At 39.2% G+C, this 22,089-nt stretch overlaps 1 protein-coding gene across 1 annotated transcript in view; it reads right to left on the minus strand.

Moving 5' to 3' along the window:
* chl1b (cell adhesion molecule L1-like b) overlaps positions 1–20,190 on the minus strand; it is a 92,046-nt gene extending 71,856 nt beyond the window's left edge. Inside the window, exon 1 of the mRNA XM_082190157.1 lies at positions 19,972–20,190. The gene's annotated coding sequence lies outside the window, so the exon portion shown is untranslated. The remainder of the gene's footprint in view (positions 1–19,971) is intronic.
* Positions 20,191–22,089: the final 1,899 nt, after the last annotated feature.

Here is a 22,089-nt window from a genome sequence, read left to right on the forward strand (position 1 = left end):
AAGTAAGAAAGTAAAAATGTACCTCTAAAACAAAACAATGGTCTTTTCTGGCTATTTATCTTTCTTTTTTAATATAATAATATAACATTTTTACCTGGAAATATGTCAGATTGCTGCAGTAAAATTGGTTTTCAATGATATATATATATATATATATATATATATATATATATTATTTTTTTTGGAAAATATCGCCTTTGATGGAAAGCAAGTAGAAGTGCATCTATTCCAAATTAGGCTGGTTGAGAAAGTTACTAACAAGATCGAAACAGTGTAGCTTCTGTTTGAAGACACAATTCAAATAAAAGGCCATTTGGGTCCAGCAAAGGATGTTCATGTCAAGTGAGAGGAATGCTGAGCACTTGGGATTGAATGGAGAAGAGCTTGCCCGAGTGCCCTTTATAAGATGGCATAAAAGACTTAGTGGAATGTGAGTTTTAATGGATGAGCTGGCACACCGGAGCTCAAACCCTCTCATGCCACAGGTGGCGGGAAGGGGACATGGGAGTGGGATTGTTTTTCTATCGTTGTCAAACAAAAAGTGACATTATCTAGGGTGCCTTTGTACAATGATAATGAGATTAGATATAGATCAGCGGGAGATGAATATGAGTATGTGCCCTTATTCTCCTTACTCCTTCAACTTCCAGTCCGTTCTTTCTTTCCACTATGAGTGTGTGCTAAAGGCTTAAAATAAAGGATGCAAAAGTTCCATAAAATTAATCCATATGTTCTTAATCTTCTGAATCCATGAGATTAAAAGGGAAAAAACAGGGAAAAAAAGATACATTTCTCTTCTTGGCTTATTCATGAGAAAAGTAGCAATGTTGAATCACTGATCCAATTCCAAAATGATTCAGTTTGCATGATTCGTTAAGGAACCTGACTGATCTGGTTACTAGTTCTCAATGACTTGATGATAGTGAATAATGATGCACATTTCCGTCAGTCTATCAAAGATCTATGACTTCAGAAGACTTGGAAAATAGCGCACATGTCATATTAACTACTTTTATGGAGATTTTGCATCTTTTTTTTAAGCTGAAAAGCTCCAGTCCTTATTTTATATGCTTGGAAAAGAGTAACCAGCACAGTTTCCACACTGTAAAAAAAAAAGGCAATTTATTTGATATTTAGTAGAACGTAGAAAGACTAAAAATAGTATTTTCAAATAAAATGTACTTCAATAATCTTTGTTTTATCTACAACTTCGAAAAATTGTTTTTTACAGTGCATAATTTTCCCTATTAGGTTGCATGAAAGTCATCAGGTTAGTAACAACATGAAGGGAAATATAAGATGAAAGAATTTTCATTTTTGTTTAAAAAAAATATCCCAAACCAGCTCAGCAAATTAAATGCAGCTTTTATCACTAGTGTTGAAAGGCTAAAAAATTGCTTATCAAAACAATACGCACTGCATGAATTCTGTCTCACGGTACTAGTCAGATGAAATAAGTGTTCCTCTCCTTCTGTTGTGTGCACGTGTGGAGAAACGGCGTATTTACGCCACAGGCACCTCACACGCTAGTAGTTCTATCAAGGGTCCCATGTGACACAGGTTGCCCATAGTAACCGGCTTAGCTGCAGTCAATGGAAAATAATACATTAAAGAGTAGCGAAAACAACTACAAACATAGCAGTCTTGAAAGATTTAGTTAGTGGATGTAATGAATCAGATACAAACCGCTCTGGGCTGTTCTAGCACAGCAGAGCTCAACGTGTCAATCATAGCTGATGGCCTGTGAAAATGTAGGCAGGGCTTTTTTGATTCTCGACCCCATTTGTATGATGGACAGCCCCGTCGTCCAATTACCACCACATGCTGCCAGATCACCACAAGGGTCGCATTTAACAGACCTCGGGTGTAGGAGAAACACCTGCATCGTGCAATTTACCACTGGGTTTGTTGACAGTTCTGGATCTGTGACATTTCTAAATGAGGGAGGGTTCAGATAACCTTTGCCAACCGTTTGAAATGTACACTTTACAACAGGCTAAGCAATGCAGGCGTTGGTTTTTAATTATGGGAAAAAAAATTAAAAAGAACAACTATGTTGTAAATATATAAATAGACGGTTATAATAATGCTTGTCAGCGACACAAAAGACCTTTTTTGATCTGAACAATCTATGCAAATGATGTTGACGAAATGCCTAACGGTTATTGTTATGCTGTCATAGGCATTTAGCCCAACACAAAACCTCTCTATGAATGTAGACACATGGGCATATAGAAAAAGACTATGTTGAAAGCTAACATAGCCATTCTCCTCAAACATCATTAGCAGAAAAGGAGTGTGCAAAACTGCTTTGTTCGTGTCTCTTCTCATCCATGTCAGCTGGTACAATGATTGACAAAGAAGTGAAACCACTTTGGCAGCCATATTTGAGGTGAGTCATATAACAGCAGGTCTCTGAGGGGTTTCGGCGCTGACAGTGACGCATTCACGCTTGTTTTCCCAGCAAGATAATTAGCAGAGCGCAGAAACCTGCTCGAGACACAGGTAATAGGTAGACTTCAGAGCTGAATTGTAAAATAAGATAAATTGCAAAATGGCATTAAATGATCAGTATGTGCTAATTAGGGCTAATTATGAGATGCTTTGCTTGAAATTCTTTTGTCAAGGACAGCCAACCAGTGAATCCAAATAATAACTCTTCTTTTTGTCATTCCGTGCTTCTCTTGGTCCGAAAGTGATAACCAAATTAGCCTCCTATACTGTATGTTTCTTAAAACAACCATACAAAGATGCTCATTCACATGTAAATCTGACTATTAAGGGCTGTTCACACATACTGTATATAACAACTTTACCAATGAGCTTCAATACAACACAGTCAAGTAGGAACTACTACTAGCCTACAGTACAGCTATGCAGACGACACACAGCTGTACTTAGCCCTATCGCCTAATGATTACAGCCCCATTGACTCCCTGTGCCAATGCATTGATGAGGTCAACAGTTGGATGTGTCAAAACTTTCTTCAATTAAACAAAGACAAAACTGAAGTTATTGCGTTTGGAAACAAAGATGAAGTTCTCAAGGTGAACGCATACCTTCTCTCTAGGGGTCAAACAACTAAAAATCAAGTCAGGAATCTTGGTGTGACACTAGAGTCAGACCTTAGTTTCAGTAGTCATGTCAAAGAAATAACTAAATCAGCATACTATCATCTGAAAAATATTGCAAGAATTAGATGCTTTGTTTCCAGACAAGACTTAGAGAAACTTGTGCATGCTTTCATCACCAGCAGGGTGGATTATTGTTATGGACTCCTCACTGGCCTTCCCAAAAAGACCATAAGACAGTTGCAGCTCATACAGAACGCTGCCGCTAGGATTCTGAGCAGAACCAGAAAATATGAACATATCACACCAGTCCTCAGGTCTTTACACTGGCTCCCAGTTAGATTTAGGATTGATTTCAAAGTATTATTACTGGTATATAAATCATTCAATGGCCTAGGACCTCAATACATTGCAGATATGCTCACTGAATATAAACCCAACAGATCACTCAGATCATTAGGATCATATCAGCTAGAAATACCAAGGGTTCACTCTAAGCATGGTGAGTCTGCTTTTAGCTATTATGCCAGCCGCAGCTGGAACCAGCTTCCAGAAGAGATCAGATGTGCTCCTACAGTGGTCACATTCAAATCCAGACTCAAAACACTTCTGTTTAGCTATGCATTTACTGAATGAGCACTGTGCCGCTGTTCGTCCGACTGTACTGTATTGTATTTCATTTTATTTTTCTAAACTGTTTTAATTATTCTTGTTTATTTTTATTATTTTAATTTCTTCTATGTAAAGCACTTTGAATTGCCATTGTGTATGAAATGTGCTATATAAATAAACTTGCCTTGCCTTGCCTTGCCTAGCCTACTAGCAAACAACACAACAACACACAAGACTGTCTTGGCAATCTGCATGTGAGGAGCTTTTCGTTTCTGTATTTAAGCAACTGTTGAAACATCTAATTTCCTTTTGATTTCATTACCATTGTGTCAATTTTATTAATTCTAAAGCAGGATAATCATTTCCCAGGAGATATAACATAAAATGTAACTGTGAACTGTTTTTATATTTTTAACGTGTCTTGATCCTAAACAGACTGAAGAATCTTGAGATTTTCAACTTACACAGAATGTGTAAATGAAATTAAATCAGTTTTTTTTTTTTTTTTAACCTTCAAAGTTTTCACATTCAGACCAAATGCACTTTAAAGTCATGTTTACAAAAGAATAAAAGTAAAATTGTGCATGTACTGTAAATATTCAAGATATGAGCCAAGCACAACATTATTCCATAAGAACATAACCAATGGAAGCCTGTTTCCAACACACAAGGGGGGGAAAACTGTGCTTTGGTAAATCATTATTATGACATACTAAGCTGTAATTGTGACATAAAAAGGCAAAATGATGACATAATAAGTCATAATTATAAGGGGAAAAATAAGTCATACTATTTTTTGCCATATACAACTTTTTATCTTATACTTTAAATTTTTATGTCATAATTATGAATTTTTATCTCATAATTAATTTACCAAAGCATGTTTTTTCTTATTTTTATTATGAGACAGAAATGGGCTTTGCAAACTAAATTGAATTTCGAAGTAAAAAAGCTGAGGTATCTCATTCTTCTGTTTACAAATCATTGTCTCTCTTTGTATCGTTTGAAATCTCTACTGCACAAGTCAGCAACTGCACAGTTATGTAAAATGTGAACATCTTGCATCAGTAGACTTTGTTTGAGCTACGTAAGCACTCCACTAATGCAACCTGCCTGTCTGTAATTAGTTAAAACAATTAAACTGAAATTACCATCACTTATGCTATTTTCTGGAAGTGTATGTTTCTAAATCTGCCATGCAGCAATTGTCACTAACCACAGTAATTAGATCTTTCAAACAGAGTCTAAATCAAATGCCATACCAATGCCAGCGGTCTGAATTTGCAATAATGTTACTGCATTATTGCAATAATGTTTAAACTTCTGAGATTTACATTTATGCACTTTGCAGATGCTTTTCCCCAAGAGCATTCAAAATAAAAATTTGATCAGTTTGTGTGTTAAAAATCAAGCTAGCACCATGCTCCAGTTGAGCTATTCAGGAATGGGATGTAGAAACTAAAGCAATAACAGCATTTGTATCACAATAATGCTGTCACGGTGTGGGTTTTGTCTTGTTCTTGTCTGTCATGTGTTCCCCTGTCTTTTTATGTTTAGCTGTCTCCTGTTATGTTGATTAGTCTTCCCAGGTGTCTTTGATTAACCACGCCCCCTTGTTATCTTGTTTAGCTTGTCTGTCTGTGTATTTATACCTCTGTGTTTCAGTTGTGGTTTGTCGGTCGTTGTAGCTGTTTCCATGTTCCTGTCCTGAGTTCTGTGTTCCTTTGTTTTCCCTGGAGTTTCTGTTTGTTTCATTAAATTAGTTTTGCGTATGGATTCTCTCTCTGCTTCGTCCTTGCCTCATCATAACAGAACGACCGACCAAAAAAAAAAATGAATCCAGCAGCTTTGGAGAGTCTCCAGCCAAGAAGGCGGCCACGCCTAATGCTGATTCCCAGGATGGCCGCCTTCACGCTTCCTGAGTCTCTTCGCGTCATGCCTGCAAAGCCTGAGTCTCTTCGCGTCATGCCTGCAAAGCTTGAGTCTCTTCACGTCATGCCTGCAAAGTTTGAGTCTCTTCACGTCGCTTCTGCCGATCCAGAGCTTCAAGCCAGCCCTGCCGAGCCTGTGCTCCACGTCAGCCCTGCCGAGCCTGCACTTCTCGCCAGTCCTGTTCCTGCTAAAGAAGTCATCTGTACAACCGAGCTTACTACCAGGGATGATGACTTCTCCGATCTCCCTCCTCTCATCGGCCCTGCTGATCCAGAGACTGTCCACGTCACTTCTGCTGATCCAGAGATTGATGACTTCTCCGATCTCCCTCCTCTCATCGGCCCTGCTGATCCAGAGACTGTTCACGTCACTTCTGCTGATCCAGAGACTGTTCACGTCACTTCTGCTGATCCAGAGACTGTTCACGTCGCTTCTGCTGATCCAGAGCTTCAGGCCAGGCCAGCCGAGCCTGCACTTCATGCCAGCCCAGAGTCTCCTTCTCTGCTGGTCCTGTCCAGCACAGAGCCCTCTTCATCGCTGGTTCCGTCCAGTTCAGAGCCCTCGTCGCTGCTGGTCCTGCCCAGCTCAGAGCCCTCTATGCCACTGGTTCTGTCCAGCTCAGAGCCCTCTTCGCCGCTGGTCCTGCCCAGCTCAAAGCCCTCGCCGCCGCTGGTCCCGTCAAGCTCAGAGCGCGCTGATGTCGAGCCAGAGCCAGAGCTTCACGTCAGTCCTGCCGAGCCAGAGCTTCACGTCAGTCCTGCCGAGCCAGAGCTTCACGTCAGTCCTGCCGAGCCAGAGCTTCACGTCAGTCCTGCCGAGCCAGAGCTTCACGTCAGTCCTGCCGAGCCAGAGCTTCACGTCAGTCCTGCCGAGCCAGAGCTTCACGTCAGTCCTGCCGAGCCAGAGCTTCACGTCAGACCTGCCGAGCCAGAGCTTCACGTCAGACCTGCCGAGCCAGAGCCAAAGCTTCACGTCAGTCTTGCCCAGCCAGAGACTGTGTACACCACGTCTTCCACGCCTGTGTCTTCGGACGAGATGGCTGACTCCACGCCTGTGTCTTCGGACGAGATGGCCGACTCCACGCCTGTGTCTTCGGACGAGATGGCCGACTCCACGCCTGTGTCTTTGGACAAGATGGCCGCCGCATCCTCTGAGCCTGTTCCTGAACCGTCGTCTCCGCCCTGGCCGCCCGAAGGGTCGTCTCCGCCCTGGCCGCCCGAAGGTTCGTCTCCGCCCTGGCCGCCCGAAGGTTCGTCTCCGCCCTGGCCGCCCGAAGGTTCGTCTCCGCCCTGGCCGCCCGAAGGTTCGTCTCCGCCCTGGCCGCCCGAAGGTTCGTCTCCGCCCTGGCCGCCCGAAGGTTCGTCTCCGCCCTGGTCGCCTGCACAGCCTGATCCGCCCTGGTCGCCTGCACAGCCTGATCCGCCCTGGTCGCCTGATCCGCCCTGGTCGCCTGCACAGCCTGATCCGCCCTGGCCTCCCGTCTTGCCGCAGTCTCCAGGTCGTTATCCGCTCCACGGGTCTGGCCCTCCATCCCGCCCCCAGGTCCGCCTCCGCTCCACCACCCTCCTGAACTATTGTTTTTTGTTTTGTTAGGGCGTCGGGAGCCGCCCATAGAGGGGGGGCTATGTCACGGTGTGGGTTTTGTCTTGTTCTTGTCTGTCATGTGTTCCCCTGTCTTTTTATGTTTAGCTGTCTCCTGTTATGTTGATTAGTCTTCCCAGGTGTCTTTGATTAACCACGCCCCCTTGTTATCTTGTTTAGCTTGTCTGTCTGTGTATTTATACCTCTGTGTTTCAGTTGTGGTTTGTCGGTCGTTGTAGCTGTTTCCATGTTCCTGTCCTGAGTTCTGTGTTCCTTTGTTTTCCCTGGAGTTTCTGTTTGTTTCATTAAATTAGTTTTGCGTATGGATTCTCTCTCTGCTTCGTCCTTGCCTCATCATAACAAATGCAAAAGCTTGTTATCCAAGAATCCTGTTTCCTAGTTTCCTCATTTCCCAACACTTCCCAAATTAGAGACCAATCACCCTTATGGGAACTAACAGCACATCTGTATTCTCTCTAAATACAAAGATAAATTGAACAAATTAGAGTCTGGCTTGAATTGAACAGATTTCCCGGGGACCTGCAGAAGAAAATGTAATGAGGTCACAGGGCTATGGGCTCTCAGCGGGGTCATGAAGGGACATGGATTTTGAAGTGTTGAATTATAGGTTTGGCAGCGTTCTGGTACAACAGTTGCTTTTCCTGCAGGATGTGAACATTGAGATCTTGAATATCGCTGTGCTTCTGGCCCTAAGCATGATTAGGTGCACACAGTGCCAAGGACAGACACAAATATGGCCTTATTCTTCCGCAAACCAGGAGTAACACAGTAAATGTCCAGAGAAATCGATCACATTAAGAATACCTTTTAAGTTCCTAAATGATTAAATTAATTTGAATTGAGGTAGAAAACAGGATGCAGAATTGTATTTCAAATTTAAATGTATAAGGAAGCAGAAGTTAGTTACACATTGTTTTGAAGACTGATGCAAGTTCTTTTCACATCTACAATGAGTCTCAAACTTAATTATTTAGATAATTGAACCAGCTAATTCGATTTGTGTTGGGTTAAATCCAATTACATTTCCGCACAAACTTTGGCCATATGTTGAGATTTGTGCAACACTTCAAGTATAAAAGGCTAAATGTAATTACTTAAGATGATTTTCTTTGCAACTGTGTCTTAAAGGTTTAAGTGCACATAGAGAGACTGACAGAGAGTGAAGTTCATTTTGCGAGCCATTTATTATGCCCTCTATGCTTCTTCTCTAATCAATGCTCATCAACCCTCTGATGCCCGGCTAATGGTGTTTTACCGCTCTCAGCCGGTAAACATCTTCTCTCTATGCAGGACATGCACATATATTAGCAGTATGTGTAGTGTTTTTTTTTTTCTCCCACTTGCATGTATCCTTATAGTATCTACAATGAAATAGGTCCCAATGGGGCTGTTATATATGGGTCTCACACTCTGTCATTCTGATAGACATGGTTTCCGTGTTGGATATACTGTATAGAAAGGCTGTTAAGACCGCAGCGAATGCATGCTAAACAAATGGAAGTGGGCATTAGAGAAGGCAGAAATGGCCTCATTCACATGGGGACTGCACCTGCTGGTTTTGTTTTTGTTTATGTGCGCACATATGGAGTTCATACCCATTAGGACTGATTTACAATGTGATGCAAGACAAGCTGAAGTCCTTAGCTTTGGCATGAAGGTTGAACTCAGACAATAAAACAAGTTAATGACCAACAAGAACTTGCTTAAATTATTTAACGTTTTGACTCTTCTGTTTATGTTAGAACTCATGCTAAAGGGATCATTTGTTAAAAATATGAAAATTTGGTCATTATTTACTCACCCTGATGTCGTTCCAAACCTGTATGACTTTCTTTTTTCAGTAGGATACAAAAGGAGTAAAACAGAATATGAAAAGAGCAGCATGAGCAGTTATAGTAAATAATAAACAAGATTCAGTCAATAATTGCCTTTTTATTTACAGTACTTAAAAGCTATCATTTGGCTTTAGAAAATAATATAGATTCTGAGTTGTATTAACTGCTTTTACGGTGCTTTTTTGTACATTTTGCACCAGCCATTCATAAGGTCTTTCTTAAAATAAGTTGTTTGTTTTTATTTTCCCACATGTAACTAATGAACTACATTTCCACTGAAATACTAGTCTATCACCAGAGGCGTGATCAATGGGCATAGCTCAAATTACTCTGTACGCAATTGGATAGTCTTCAACCAATCAGACAAACGATCCGGGTGACGTACTTTGCTTATCTATCGTCATTGTGTTAAACCCACCAATAGTGCGCCAGGTGGATAAGCCAGTTTGTGATTGGTCCCTGCAGATTTGTTACGGAAGCAGGATAGAAAAATTTACAGGTTTCCAGAATGAGCTGCAGGGCGAAATCAAATCAGTAGAGCATGGCACCAACAACTTCAAGGGTTCAATTCCCTGGTAAAGCAAGAACTGATCAAATGTGTACCTTGGATGCAATAAAAGACGCTTTGGATAAAAACGTCTCCCAAATGCAAAAATGTAAGTATTAAGCAAAAACCTTTACTTGAAGCTTGTATAATGTGTTATAATGGTATTCATTATGCACGTTTAAATAGATTCCTTCCAGATTCCTTGTTACTTCTGAAATTGGTTGTTTGTCATGTGTTTTAATGTATTACACTTTCCGAAGGTGTAACAGTGAATAGATTTATATTATAATTTATTTTAACTGTGGTCACAATTATGAGATTAATGCAATCAGTACAATACATTATAGGGTGCATTACGAGGCATAAGTAGTGCATTGAAAAATACTTTTATAATGCATTATATAAAGGCTTCAAGTAAAGTGTTACCGAAAATGTATATGGGGCAATACAAATACTTACAACAAACTATAACAAGTGACATTATTATTATTTTTAATGAAACTGAATGAAACCTGACATGCATGGCGATGTCATTTAGTTTAGCTCCCATAAATACATAGTTCAAGGTGAAGTTATGTTGAATGCTCAAATAATTAGTAGTGCTACAGTAGTACATCTCCATTTGAGTTCCACAGAAGAAAAAAATTATACAGGTTTGGAAGGACTTGACAGAAAGTTCATATTTGGCCGAACAATCCTGTTAAAATTAATAAAGGACCTTGTTAACGCAACAGCTAAATGTTTCTTCTTGCAGGTCCTGTGACTGGTACATCCTTGTTTACATAGCCAGAGGGACAGACTGGCGCAAAAGCAAACCACTACATGTTTCATATCACGTCCCTGGACACAATGAGCCTTTTCACTGCCATGAACTTTTAGGTCCCCATGGCTGTCACATCTATCCTCCTTCATCCATTCTTTCTAGCATCCTTTCTTTCCCTCCACTCCATATTTGCGGTGCCTTTCCAAGCTTGCCCATACCCTGAAACACAACCTCCTTTATTAGAACCCCAGGGACAAAGATGTCGCTATTCCATAAGCAGTCAAAGCCCATTCATCATTATTATTGTTTTATTTTTTTGGTCTTTATTTATACAATCTTGATCCACTGCCTTCACAGTTTGGTTCTTGCTGATTTGAATAATGGCTCGTATAAATTCCATCAGTGTCACATGCTTCGTATTTCATATCTCTATCACAGGAAACATTATATCATAGATATCATGAGCATGCTATATTTCACACCATGTTATGGGACATATACGAGCATGATTTTTTAATGCGGCACCCTGCAGTGCAGTACGACATACGTCTTGAAAAGTTCAAAAGCGTATCTCCTGTAGTTTCACTGATACGTCCATTCTCATGAATAAGATTTAAAGTGCAACGATGGAAGTGGAGATTTGTGTAAAGAGATAGGACCATTAATCAGACTATGACCACAGGCATGCTGGGGGATGGGCAACCTGCAGGGAATGTTGCTGCTGGCGTTATTTTGCCTCAAAGCCTGTGATGTTATACTAAAAAGATGCTGATATCTTAACTTCCTATATATAAGCTAATTTTATTATGTTACACATGAATAATAATGCAAAGGTATGACGTTATTACAGTAAGAAGTTACCATCAAGGTTTTGTCACCCTGGGCAAATTGGATGTTTTTTATACTGTTGCCAGGTATGGTCAGTTTCTGCCTCAGAGTAAAATATAATAAATAAATAAAAAGTTTACAATAAGAAAGTCATGTTGTCAGATTTAAAATTACACAATGGGCTAAAAAGTCACTGGGAGATAGAAATTATTGCAATTACAATAAATAAAGTTGCATTATGAGATATAAAGGCGCACTGTGAGATATAAAAGTCTGATATAAAGTAAAATGTTTGAATGAAATAGGATCTTAAGAGAAAAATATATATTCAGGGAGAATTTATCGAGAATTGTGTGGATACTGGTGATGAATGGATGGATGGATGGATGGATGGATGGATGGATGGATGGATGGATGGATGGATGGATGGATGGACGGACGGACGGACGGACAGACAGACAGACAGATAGATAGATAGATAGATAGATAGATAGATAGATAGATAGATAGATAGATAGATAGATAGATAGACAGACAGACAGACAGACAGACAGACAGAGTAAGTAAATAAATAAATATTTGCCTGCCATTAATGTGAAAAATGAAAGTATTTTTTTTAACTTGAATAAAATGATCAACCATGAAACAGCATCTATTTTAATTTCACATTGACTCCAAACTAAAAAGGAACAGTGCTTCTATACCTCTCTGAAATACAGTCTGTGCATGCCAGAGATTATATTACCACAAATACACAAACAGCCAAAGGGTACTTTCTCTGAATGATAAAAGATTATTAACTAACGATCCAGTGCTTCAGGATCCAAAAAAGACACATTGAATGATCAAACAACATCTAATGCTAGATGAATCAGAAACTGTGCTTTCCTACTGCCTTAGGCATTTGCAAAATGTACCGTCCTGGTGTTTTTGATGCAGTCTGTTTGCCTCTTGGGAAAGGATGGATAAAGGGAACCCTGAACATGTCTGATAAGATTGACCTCCTCAGGTTTGTCCTTCAGTATTACCTCATTATATGAATTCTCCTTTTGGTGCAAGTGATGACGGTGACTGAGCAACTCCAATGACAACCAGCCTGTTAAATAAGGTATGGGGAGATCCTCCATCACAATAATCACTGCATCTTTACTACGGCTAGCCGATACTCCCCTCCCCCAATGCTCAACAGACAGAATTGATCTCATTCACACCCACATTCAAAACCACAGAATACACAGGCTACACACAAACACACAGGCGCTGCCCTTTCCTTCAGAGAAAATAGTTTAATAAAAAATAATATAAGTGGATCTCAGAGATAGTGGCTCCTAGCCTCACTACAAGTGGCTTCAAGTCTCACTGTGTCTGTGAGCAATGTTTGCATCATTGACAACAGAAGCTTATTTCGTAACATCATGTACTAGAATGTGCTACATTTATTAAAGGGCTTAATTATAGCATAGGTCCAAGGTGTTACAATTATTAAACGGATAGTTCACAATTTTTTTTAACTTTTTTTTTTTGCTCTCTGTGATTTTAAAGCACAATAAAAGCAGTGTTCACGGGCTGTCAATCATAAAAAAAAAAGCATATATTATATATTTTTAATAATTGTATAAAATTATTAATGGTCTAATTTTGTTTTTACTGTTTATATTATTGTATGACTGCTGTAAATCACTTTGTAAACATGGTTTTAAAAAGCACTGTATAAATAAAGCTTTACTTCTCTTAAATCTCATTCATGAATACACATATTCAAACTTTGTGTGTCAAGAAGATGCATTGCAGCTGATTTCAAGGCAATGACAACAAATAGAGTCAACTATATGCCCACTTTAAAGCTGCAGTCCGCAGTTTTTCCTCTTTGTCGCCATCTCTGTTCGAAATCTGCAATTGCAGTTATTCGCGGAATTATCAACTTTACGTGCGTTGTGCCTCGGCTTGGCACAGTGCGGATGAATCCAATGTTTTGAGGAGAATGGATACTGTCATTCGCAATCACAGATTCTACTTTTTGGAAGTATGACCAACATAAGAATTTTCAACGGAAAATGTCGCCTGAACAAGTAAGTATCATCCAATTTTGTTCTGCCCAACTAAGGGGAAAAAAGCATTGCAGTAAATCACGCCGATTAGTTCTAACGATCGCTTATCATATCACGTAAAACCGTGCAAATTATACTTTGTTCTCAAATTGTTAATGTTAACAACAACAGCATTGCGTGACTACATTTAATGCCCTTCCGATATTTATCCTTGTTTTCGAATGGGCCCGGTTTGCAGTGTCTTTTTTTCTTTCTGGATCCGCCATCGAATTGATAAGTTTAATTATATCAAGTGCTGTGAGAAAAGGCTATAAATCTCCACCTCCAACATCCTCACACGCAATATAGCCTACTAGCTGGGACACCTTTATGTGGACAGATGTGACGTAATGATGCAAAGACATGCTCGAATTTCCCGCGGAAATCCACCAGTACCACTTGAGTTAAAAACATTATTACAAGCCATTTTGAATAGAGCAAAGGCAAGCAGATAGAGTTGAACACTGGCTGGTTATGTACTTGCTCAAAATTTTATTTTGGATCATTTTTAACCCCAAAAAGCTACGGACTGCAGCTTTAAGTATGGAAAAGAGCAATGTGAACATTCTGTAATTTCTTCTTTTGTGTTTTACAGAAGAAAGTAAGTCATCCAGGTTTGGAGCAACATGAGGGTAAGTAATGACAGAATGTTAATTTTTGGATTAAACAATTGACCCTTTGAAACTTAATCCTTGAGAAAAAATGGTTTAGAACTGATACTGTTTGTTACAAAACCAAAAGAGTTTGCAACGTTAGCAAATGTCAACTCTGTGACATTTCCAGTAATGTTGCATTTGCAAACCAGAAAGCTCAGTCTGAATAACTTTTCCTCCTTCTTAAATTCCCTTTCTCACGAATTCACATCATATCTGTGCTTCTTTTCAGACGTGCCACCCTCATTCATTTATTTATTTATTTAGTGTCGTTCTGCTTTAGAAAACTTTGCCGCTTGCATTAAGCTCGCATGAAAATGAAAAGCGAGATGCAGCACATTTTTTTAGCTTAGGGCGCAGGTGTTCCTCAATTGAATTTGTATGTCTGAGTGAATATGGCATCACACATGGAGATGAGAGGCCTCACTGTAGGTTTCATCTCTGTCAGTGATGGTTCGAATCCACAGTGAAAATCAGTTAGCGCTGTGCTCGGCCACAGAGGTTATCTCCCACACAAAATGAAATCTGAATTGTTTTTGCAACCTTTGAATAAAATAAAAGTATATCATGAATAAGAAAAAGGTCTTATCACACATCAGTTTAAAGTGGTCTTCAAAGAGTATAAAGAACCAGATATTTGGTGCTTGACCGCAAAACCCGCTGACACAAAACTAGGCTGTTGTGGGTGGTTGCTAAGGTGTTATATGTCCTTATATTATTCTGGTGCCTTTAGATTTGCCTCAGGTCCTCTTTCACATTTAATCACCCTCCAGTTAAACTCATAAATCTGAATGCTTATAAACAGCACACCTCTCTTCAACAAGCAGCAGTATTTGATCCTCACATAAAAAAAAAATCATTTTATTGCGTGGCAGGAATCTGATAGGCACAGAATACCTCTATTGTAATGGTGCCGTGTTGCATTGTCCACTTGCAATGTTCTATTTCTGGGTTGATGGTGTGAGGAATTTGCCCCAGTTTTCCTCACAGTGGCCTCAATTTGCCAAATTTGCCAAATAAATAGCCTTTATGCCATGAAGGAGTCCTAATTTGAACTCAGATAAGAAAGTCACACAAACGTAAACATGAACAACAGTTGATCATTAATCCATTTCCATTCAAATTTGACAAAAATGGGTATTTTAGTTCTTGTTCATCAAACTCAAAAAGAAACATCTAAAATCCATAATTTTAAGAGGTTGACAATGTCAATTAGAACTTCTTATGAGCTCTGAAACATTTAACTGTGTTACTAAAAAGTTCATTGAAATGTAGGTAGCTCATTATATTACAGTACTGTTTTGCAGGAACATACTATTCTCCAGTGGTGGACGAAGTACACATACCATGTACTTGAGTTAAAGTAAAGATACTCAAGGTAAAATATTACTCAAGTAAAAGTAGAAGTGCTGCCATTAAACATTCACTTGAGTAAAAGTACAAAAGTATTTGCCTTCAAATGTACTTAAGTATCCAAGTACTATGATTTTTTTATTGCTATAATGTCCTATTATAATTTTTGTCACAAGACTCTTGCTTAACTCAGTCTACGTGAAGACTGTCACTCTTGGCACATCAATCTATTAATAAAATGACATTAATTAGTCTATATATATATATATATATATATATATATATTTGAATTGAATACATTTTTTGTGTGTTTAATTTTGGACGGAAGGGGACTGATCCCATAAGGTATAATACATTTACAGTATTTACTGTACATATTTTTCACAAGCGTCTATGGTCATAATTATATACATAATTATATAAACATCCTAATGTTATGATACATTCACATAAACCTGCACAATGCCATTGTATATATATATACACACTACATTATGGGAGCAGCCAATTTCCCTACAAAATTAAACACCAAAAAGTATTAATGCAGTTTCTGCTACTCCTCAGAAAAAAAAAATGCTATTATATGCAAGTAATTTTAGTGTCAAGGTAATAAGCAATGTTCATTATGCGTCAGTATTTACCGATAATTGCTGCAATAATAGCTGCTGCTCTCTGCCCCGCTTAAAATTATTGGCAACACAAATTGTTTGGAACTATTGAGAGCTACACGAATCACGTGACCGCGCGGCGGCGAGATCACAGTAGGCTTGTTCGACTTGAAACGGCACACTGCACAGACCAATCGGTGAATGACATTAAAATACCGCAAGAGCGATTAGAGAGTAGACGGCTCTGTATGCTTTTCAATCGCTCTCGCGATTTCGCTCTATACTTTGATGTCATAAACTGATCGGTCTGTGCAGCGCCGGTTCAAGTCGAACAAGCCGTGTGTGTCGCAACCTTTTATATACTGTCTATGGTCGCAACTCTCATATTTAACGGCTCTGGTTTGCGCTTAGTAGATACCGCCAAGGCAAGTTCAAAACAAAGCGCGCACGTTGTAGGCTACTGTGAGGTGGCTCGTTTGACCAGTTAAGTTTTTATCCACTCATAAATAAAAAGTAACGACTGATTTTGAAAATGTAGTAGAGTAAAAAGTAAGATATTTGACTATGAAATGTAGTGGAGTTAAAGTAAAAGTCTTCCCAAATTTAAATACTTCAGTAAAGTACAGATACGCAAAAAAGCTACTTAAGTACAGTAACGAATTACATTTACTTCGTTACTGTCCACCACTGCTATTCTCACACAAATACACCGTTTGGACTTTGATTTCAGTTGGCACCATTTCCCTTAGTTTATTGTCATGGTTATTTATTGATTTGCCACTAAGTTCAGCTGTGTTCACCCGTTATCACTAGTATTAAGTTCTCTCTGTTTCTGTTCAGTTTGTCTTGCCTCATTTAACGCTTTGTAGAAAATATCCTGTTCCTGTTTACCTGAGAGTTATTTTAAAATACTTCTGATCCTTCATCATCGTCTTTGTGTCCGTTCCTACTACAAACCGTGACAACTATGTACTTATTGTAGTAATGTCACTAATTGGGTAATAACTAGGTACAAACCCTGAACCTACTGTACCCCTAAACACAACCTTAAAGCAGCGCTTTGCAGTTTCGGGAATTTCTTTGCTGTATTCTCACTTTTTGCTCGCAGGTTTCTCTATAGAGCTCCCCCTACAGCTTCGGAATAGATATTTGACAACACTGTCGAAAAACTCGTTGGTGACTCTCAGATACCAGAGGCTAGTAGATCAACGACATCAAAGCAGATGGGACATTCTTTAAAACGTCTTCTTCATTCGGGTTCGAACAGCGTGAGGGAGCGCAATAATGACAGAATTTTAGCAGATTTTTTTCTGCCGTAAAGCAGTTCGTTACATCGCGAGACCTGATATCACGCGATACTTCCTGACGCTGCGGCTCAAAGTTGCAAGGGGGTTTTTTTCCGCTCAAAGGCGCTTGGGGGGTGCGAGACGACCACCATTCTACCCGAAAAAAGTCATATAACTATTCCAATGACTTCGAAGCTGTTCGGTTAAAGGTATAGCGGAGGATTTTCCCGAATTTTAGAAAAGAACTGCCCTCCCAACTTTTTGAAAAAATGCACATGCGCAACACTCTACCTGCTCCCGAGAGGGAACGCCTATTAAACGTGTGCACGAGAGACGGCTAGCATCGCTAATTATAGCTTACATTAACTTTTACTAGCAGTGATTTTAAATGGATTTCTCCAAATAGCATGCCAAACTTTACCTGTCAAGTAGAAACTTCGCGACTGAGGCATCAGTGGGAAGCCCAACCTGTGTTTTGAGCGTGTGCACGAGCACATACGACGGCCTTACGTAAACATATCACCAGAATGATTGACACTTAGGTGGACCAATAGTATAGGCTACCCACCCGGAAAAAGAAAATCCTCCGCTATACCTTTAAGGTAAAAAAGTTACTTAGTTCACCTTTAACCCATGTTGTTGCCTTGCATTATTCAGTATTTCCATGGGTACATAGAAAGTGCATGTACTGCAAAATAAAGTGCAACCAAAATGTATCATGAGGCTTTCAAACAATGTGTAGGCCTAATGATTTATAAGCTCGCAGTTAAATTGCCCAGGAAACAAACACACAAATGTGTGACCCACCCAAACTTATCAGATTAACTGTTGCATAATAATGATGATGATAGCTAGCCCTACTGGATATCGTACATAAACAAGATTTGAATATGAAACAAATGAGCCCTTTTGTTTCTGGTAGTGGGATTTAAAAAACATCTAATAGAAAACCAGCTAACTACAGTGTTCTCACAAGCTCAGATGAGCACAATGTTCACTCCTCTGCCACTGCTCATTAGAAGCAAATCACACCCACTGTCTCAGTGGAGGAACATCCAACTCATTTCTTATCTGGCTTTTCCACACTCTTTACTGTGGACCGGAGATGAAACCAATCATTGTCCTAATTCATGGTACTGAATTCACTCGTGAAGTCTCAAAGCACACGAGGCTGCCTTCTGTCTCTAATGCGACTTTAATTGTTTTCCTTACAGTAGAGTAACTTATCTTGCTGTCATGACACAGATTTAGAAAGAATCAGATTTTCATAATAGACGGCAAGGCTTGATAATCACATCAAAATTCGACTGTGAGAGCTGCATTCAATATGTTTTACATTAAAGAGCCTGCTTAAAGAGTTCACAGAGATTACATCTTATGTAAAAGGGTTTTGTACAACTAAACTTCAAAATTCAAGGTTCCTCAATGGTGTTATATCAGGTTTAGGTTATTTCGATCACCGTAGTTCCTAGGTTCTTGAAAATACCAGTATTTTAGGGTTGATTTCTCAAAGGTGACAGTGCCTTCTCAAAAATAATCAGATGAGAAAATAATTGACAACAAATATAAAACAAAATATTAGTAAATATGGGATCAATAAATGTGAACATATTTTTTTTAATGAATTAACACTGTATACAGTGTCAGCACTAGTTATAGTTTAAAGATACAAGTGAAATGTCACGTGAGACTATGATTGGCTTGGCTATTAATCACTCTGTCAACACAATAATGTCCTAAGATGTTCAAAAAAGGTGTGCAAGAATGTGTCAAACTGGTAAAAATGAACAAACTAATTACAAAGTTAACAACTTACCGGCATCTTTAATTTTGGTCACATTCAAATCAAAATGACATCCACTTGTGTGTAAGGTCATTATTTATAATATAACATACTAAATATGGTTTCATATGTATTTAACCTGGAAATCATTTCACCATCAAATGGAAGTGAATCCTTGTTTCGAAAGCTCACCACACTCCACTGCAGTGCATAGATGTGTTCTAAACAACTAGAGAATAGTATGCTGTGGAATTTAAAAATACTCTCCTACTGCACTGGCTTGCTCTACCCTTTTTTCTTCAAACGGAAACCTTTAAATTTTAAGACCGTACAGCCTGGGGTTCAATGAGAACCCAAGAGCAAGCCAAGCACTCCAAAAAAACACAAGAGATCAATCTTGTGGAGGAAAATTAGCATCTCTTCAAGTCTAATGCTGGTGGTAAGGATGTCAAGGGCTACCAAGGGCATGCTTTTCAAAAGCACAAAATGCTTCAAGCACCACAAGTGCCATGGAAGTACCACATATCTGTACTGTAAGCATCCGCACACCAGTGTGCTACTGATACACTATTATGCTACAAACCAAGAGAAAGAAAGTTGCAAATCGAACAGCTTACTCATATACATCTGGCATAAGCAAAAAGAAATACAATATCACAATGCATGTAACCACTTAAATCCATCTCGAAATATGATGCACTTTTGACTATAATGCCTAAACTGAAAGGTTGACAGTATCAAACGTCTCTATTCATATTTTAATCATCTAAATATCCTCAATAGCCGTAGCAAATAGCCGTTTCCTCTTACAGCTGGAGTCTACAAGCACGCTACTCATAGTAATTTGAAATAACCGGCTTTGATTTCACCTGTCAGATGCGCAAAAGCAGAAAACGCTTTAGAATAACTCTCATACATCTGATAAGAGGCTTTCAAAGTCTTAAAACACGCGTATCTAATGATATATCGAGAACAAAACCTATACTTTCCAAAAAACAAAGAATTGCCTACCTTTCGCTGTAGTTTGTGGGCGAATATCGCAGAGCTCGAGCTGATAGTCAGCGCGCTACACCAATGTCTCGAGTGATGATGCTTTTCCTTCAGTGGTGCGTTTCTCTAACAAATACATTCAGTGAAAGGCTGAACGCAGTCAATAGCTTTTAGAAATCCATGGCAACCGAGAAAACCCTCCACAACTTCGCCACATCGTGACCGGGTTAACACACCCCCTTCCTCAATGACAGTGACTCCACGGACTCTACTCACTAATAATATGCCAATCGGTGACTATGAATTACTCAGAGGTCTTAAGGGTATTTGTAGTGTGCTGAATCACTGTATAATGTTCCCCTTTCATAATTGTTGTGTTTAATTGGTTAAAGTTCGAATAGATAATAATTTTATTTTTTATTATTAAATCAAATGGCCATAAAACATGACTTCATATGTCCCCTTAAAAAAAATGTCAAACAAACAAGGATGTTCAAACCAAGCTGGTTGGCTGGTTTAGAGGGGTTTGTAGCACTTTTCAGAGTGGGAAACCATACCTCACATATTATGGTAGCCCTGTTTGTGCTAAATGGAGTGTAATTATACCTTTTCCATTAATATGTTTATAAGCAACTGAAAAAAGCACAAATGTAAGGGCATGTCAGAACATCTCAAGGACCCCAAAAACACCTTAGGCCCCAGAGGGTTAAACCAGTCAAAATAGTGTTATGTTAATGCTGAGGACTTGGGTAAAATGTTTGGCCCCTGCTGTGTTTTCAGCACCTTAGACAGCAGCACAATTGGTGGCTTCTGGCTTATGTGTAGTGTGTCCTAACATTTACAGGCACTACATTGTCATGGAAATACAGGCCAGTGTGCTATTATGGTTAGTAGTGACCATAGATTTGAGCTCGTATACAGTGAAGAAAGCCCATAAAAAAGGACAATTTAAAAAGCTAAATTGAATTTGCATTACATACAATATCAAACCAAATGCAATTTTATATATATATATATATATATATATATATATATATATATATATATATATATATATATATATTATCTGTAAGCCACAACCCATACCCTTAAAGTTTACTTTGCCATCACTAGTGTGGACAGCTTTTGTCAGTTATACTCCTAGTTATCAATTTGAACCCATTTAGTTGAGTTTATTTATTATAGCCAACACATCAGAATTAACAGAGGAAATTCATACCTGCTAAACTGGTAAACGCATTCTAGTGGATCCCCTCAAAGACAGCAAATGACCAGCGAAAATCCAAACTAATCTAATTTGGGCCCATCTAATCTAATTGAGAGGCTTACAAGATCATAGATTCACCCAGCACAAAATGTAATTGGATCTTTTTATGAGGCCCACTGCATCTCAGTAGGTGCTCTCTTAAATCCAAATTGATTTATTGTCAGCCGGCGGACACCTGTCACATCTAAGTGTCTACTGCAGGGGCAGGAAAGTGCTTGCACTACACCAATCTATAGTGATGAGTATCAGACATGTGATGACTAAAAGGTTAGGGGAGTAGCACTGAGTTATGGGTAGTGTAGCAGAACATGTTGCTCAGCTGGATGCAGATTGGTAACAGTATCTGAAACAGATTTTTGTTAGCTAAGCTTAATTGTTGTGTGAATATCACTGGGTGTGTAAAGCAGATAACCTGCATTTTTTTCAGATTAAAATACTTAATATCATATACATATGTATACACACACACACACACACACACACACACACACACACACACACACACACACACACACACACACACACACACACACACACACACACACACACACACACACACACACAGGTTCCTAACCGACGACGAGGACTGGACAGAGCAGCCATCAAGTGTTAGACACTGAAACACACACTCACTCACTCACTAACTCACTCACACACACACACACACACACACACACACACACACACACACACACACACACACACACACACACACACACACACACACACACACACACACACACACACACACACACACACACACACAGGTTCCTAACCGACGACGAGGACTGGACAGAGCAGCCATCAAGTGTTAGACAGTATTCTGGATTATTACTTGAGGAAGTTTTTTGTCCAGTAATTAGAATCTCAGT

The sequence above is a fragment of the Leuciscus leuciscus genome, assembly GCF_965113295.1.
Source record: "Leuciscus leuciscus genome assembly, chromosome: 14".
Classification (NCBI taxonomy): Eukaryota; Metazoa; Chordata; class Actinopteri; order Cypriniformes; family Leuciscidae; genus Leuciscus; species Leuciscus leuciscus.